Consider the following 4,436-nt stretch of genomic DNA (forward strand, 5'->3'; position numbering starts at 1 on the left):
GGTTCCTTTCAGCACTGATTTTAATTTCGGAAATAAGAACAAATTGTAAGGAGCCAGGTCTGACAAGCAAAGAGGGCGAAGGAGAACACTAATGTGATTTTTGGCACAAAGTTGACAAATTGACAAAGTGTACGGGCGCATTGTCGTAGTGCAAGAACCATGAGCTTTCTCGTTACAACTTTGGTCTCTTTTTGTGGATTTTTTTCACGTAGTCGTTGTAAAATACCTTGATAGTGCACACGGTTCGCTGTTTCGCTTTGACGTAAGAATTCAAAATGCACAATTCCATTAAAATTGATTGCTTTCTTGGGCGTGGAGATTCTTTGCCAAACCATTGTGATGACTGAACTTTTGTCTCAATGTCGTAGCTGCAAACCCAGCTTTTGTCTCCCGTTATGATCCTTTGAATGGAAGTTTCATCGTCATTGAATTGTTTACGGAGTTGCCGACAAACGTCCATTCGATTTTCTTTCTATTGTTCGGTCATTAAACGAGAAACAAATTTTACTAGCCTCTTCTGCAATTTTTTTGACAGTCAAAAGGCGATTTGCGCGCACCAGATCTTTGACATGGGAGTCATCAGTTGAAATCGAAGGCCTTCCTGGTTGAGGATAATCTTCAATTGACTGGCGGCGATTTTTAAATCGTGAAAATCATTCGTAACATTGCGTATGACCCAAAGCATCGTCTCTGTAAGCTCTTTTCAAAAGTTGAAACGTTTCCGTGAAAGTTTTCCCCAATTTCACGTAAAATTTTACTTTTCATTCAAATAACAATATCACAAAACTAAATGAGATATCAAGAATCCAAGAACGCAGTCTGCCAACCGCATATCACTAAATACCTATCTCCATTAGCGCGTAATTAAAAAAGTTCGCTTATTTTCTGAACAAACCTCGTATATATAAATATAAAATTCAATAGAACAATATTATTAAATTTTACTGCAATTAAGGTAATACATGTCTTTGTGGATACCTTTTATACATAATTACAACTGTTTACAGCTTATTGCGCAAAATAGAGGACTACAACCATATCTCTAGTAATTTTATACAAGGTGTCATTTCCCGTGTATCCAATATATTTTCAAGTGTTTCCCTATTTTAACTACAACTGCTTTCATTCATTTCATAATGCATGGTTGGCTATGGGGGTAAACAAAAGATACAACCGAATAAAATAGAAAAATACACATAAAATATTCAGTAGGTAATTACATCCGATACTTTATTCCTGGTGTAATTACCCAAAACCCGTTCTCCTCGGTTTTTCCACAAATAACCGGCCTAACGTGGTTAAGGCTTTAAGTGGTTTTTAAGTAGCGTCGACTGGCTTATCGACCACACTACAACAGACGGGCACGTCGTGGGGTCGTCGCGGCGCTCGTGACGTCACCGATTGCACGCCATTGTCACGTGTTTTAACAGCTGATAATCTACCGCGTCTAGGTCGGATTCGCCGCGTTTGGTGGTGTACCAAAAAAAGAAAATACTATGCGTTATAATAATGCGCAATACAGGGCGGTTTATACAAAACAAAAAGAATACAGAATTTATTACAATTTCGAAAAATAAAAAATATTTTAAAATAAAATAGTTACCAACATCAGATTCCAAAAAAATACAAAATCGTAAATTTATAAAATGATCAGACAATACAAAGTTGATACATTTTTTAGTGTAAACTGACAACAAATGTCAGTTTGTAATAAAACTTGTAACAACAAATAATTGTAATAAAACTTGAAGTGTCCATTATGAAAAGAATTTGAAAGGACTAGATATTGGTTTTGGCAACAATTTTATATAACCTACAATTATAGAGTTTCATATGGTTCTATGGATACCCTTGGAATGCTGTTTAAAAAAAAAACATAAAATTTTAAGAAATTTAAGAAATATTATATCATATTCGTTCTCTATATACAGTACGGAAAGTACTGCTCTGAAAATTTGGCAACATGGCAATGCGCCTAGAGCAAACACAACTAAAATATCTAGAAGTCTCCAGCATTTTCGGTTATACCGAAAGTCGACACCAACTTCGTTATTTTAAATGGGACACCCTATATATTATTGAATTTTCGTATTCTATGTGAAATTTGAGTAACTCTTCTCAGGAGCGTGATCTCAAACAGATTTTTGGTACCTGTAAAGGGCATAGGTAACGTTAAATTATGGTATACTAACAAATTAAAACATTTAATACTAGATATTCCATATTTGCTGTTTCATTTTGATAATTTCAAATAGCTATAACTTGGTTAACTTGAATGGAACACCTTGTATTTTTTTACTCTGTCGTATGCAGATTCAAATTTCCTTTCAAGCCATATAAGCATTGTTAGGGCTGTCTTACTACTTTTAGAGATATTTACAATTTTCTATTTTTTGGACACATTTTCTCATATCAGACTTGTTGTCAAATTGGCCGTGAGCAGAAACACTCCAAAAACAATCAATAACATAACATTTGTCAAGTTAGTTGTCAAATTATTGTTGTGTCTGCATAGTTTTTGCCGAAAATTTAAATAAAAATACCTGGGGATAGTTTAAGATATATTAATGAGGATTATTTTAAATTGTTTGTTATTTATGGAAAATGTGACAAAGTAATTTCAAGAACATGTAGAGAATCTGTTATTTTAATTGTTTTTGGAGTGTTTCTGGTCATGGCGAATTTGGCAACAGGACTGCTACGAGAAAAAGTGTGCAAAAAAAATAGAAAATTGCAAATATCTCTAAAAGTAGTAACGGCAACACTAACAATGCTTATATGGCTTACAAGGAAATTTCAATCAGCATACGATAGCGTGAAAAAATACAGGGTGGTCCATTTAAGTTAACAAAGTTATAGCTGTTTGAAGGTATCAAAATGTAACAGCAAAAATGAAACACCTAGTATTAAATGGTTTGTTTTAATTTGTTGGTACACCATAATGAAGTGTTACTTATGCCCTTTACAGGTACCAAAAATTCCCTTGACATCACGCTCCTGAAAAGAGTTACTGGCATCTCCGCGGAGATTGCATCTATCATTTTTTTTTTAATTAATATCTCAAAATCTATAACTCCTAGGTATAGGAATATTTAATAAAGTGACCTTCAAATTTCACGTATAATCCGAAAATGCAATAATATATAGGGTGTCCCATTTAAAATAACGAAGTTGGTGTCGACTTCCGGCATAACCGGAAGTGTCGGAGAGTTCTAGATATTTTAGTTGTGTTCGCCGTAGGGATATTGATATCTTGCCAAATTTTCAAATTTTTCGGAGCAGTACTTTCCTAGATATCGATCGACGCAGTACTCTGTGGGACACCCTGTATATTCTGCAATAACTCTAGATCTCTTAGTGACTTATGACAAAGAGCGACCTTTCTACATTTTGTTTACAATATCTTTCCAAATATCGAAATAGAAAAACAAAATAGAGATAGACTTATCAGCTCTAGTCTCATCAGTTAACGTCATTATTTACCGTTTCAGTGCGATACATTTCTGGTTAAACAACACTAAATTTATAAAATCAACTCACTAACGGAGCAAGGGGTTATTTATTTAAAATTTTCGGTTTGGCAGATACACGCGTGTTAGATTTGACAATGGTATATAATTCCCAATAAAGGTAATTATCAGATTTGTATGGTAACAAATTTAATTTAATTTCTAAAATTCGATATTAGATAAAAATCTGAGCAAATTATAAAATCTCTAAAATATATTTGCAACATCCGATATGGTCTAGTGGCTAGGATACCTGGCTTTCACCCAGGAGGCTCGGGTTCGATTCCCGGTATCGGAAGTACTTTTTTTCCTCTTTATTTTATGCTTCAATAGTAGCAGTAATAATGGAGAAATTAATAAAACAAAGTTATTACTGTTTATCCTCATGAATGTTAATATTTGGGACCACCGCGAAATAAGCTTGCATGAAACATATAACGATCAAATTAATTCGTTGCTATAGCAGTGGTCGAAACAGTCCTTTATTGATTTAAATTTCTACATAGATACCTACTCCAGATAATTGTGTTATTAACATAATGGGGAAGTTTTGGACAATAGTAAGTTACCGAGCAGTGTTACTTTTCTCCCCTTCAACAAATGTTTCGTTCATTAAAACAGTGGAATGACATTTAATTTTACACTCTTCATACTTCCTAATGACAGAGAAATTATAGATAGCGTTTGAATCATAGTTTGTATCCTCAAAAATACACCTAAGATTTAAATAAATTTAAAAGAAATACGCTTCATTTTCTAAGTGTCGATTTTTCAATCAAAGGTTAACTTATACTTTTTATATGGAGATTTCGTAGTTAGATTAATAAATTATAAGACTAAATATGTATTTACAAGTACATGCTTTATTAATATAACGTTTATTTTCAGATAAAAAGTATGCTGACTAAATTTTATAAAGGTTAGCCT

The 4,436-nt window shown here is 33.3% G+C and overlaps 1 non-coding gene across 1 annotated transcript; it reads left to right on the forward strand.

Moving 5' to 3' along the window:
- The first annotated feature begins 3,735 nt into the window (after positions 1-3,735).
- On the forward strand, positions 3,736-3,807 carry Trnae-uuc. Its single transcript has one exon. It is a non-coding gene; the product is annotated as a tRNA-Glu (tRNA).
- The last annotated feature ends 629 nt before the right edge of the window (positions 3,808-4,436 follow it).

The sequence above is a fragment of the Anoplophora glabripennis genome, unplaced genomic scaffold, assembly GCF_000390285.2.
Source record: "Anoplophora glabripennis isolate ALB-LARVAE unplaced genomic scaffold, Agla_2.0 scaffold52, whole genome shotgun sequence".
NCBI lineage: Eukaryota > Metazoa > Arthropoda > Insecta > Coleoptera > Cerambycidae > Anoplophora > Anoplophora glabripennis.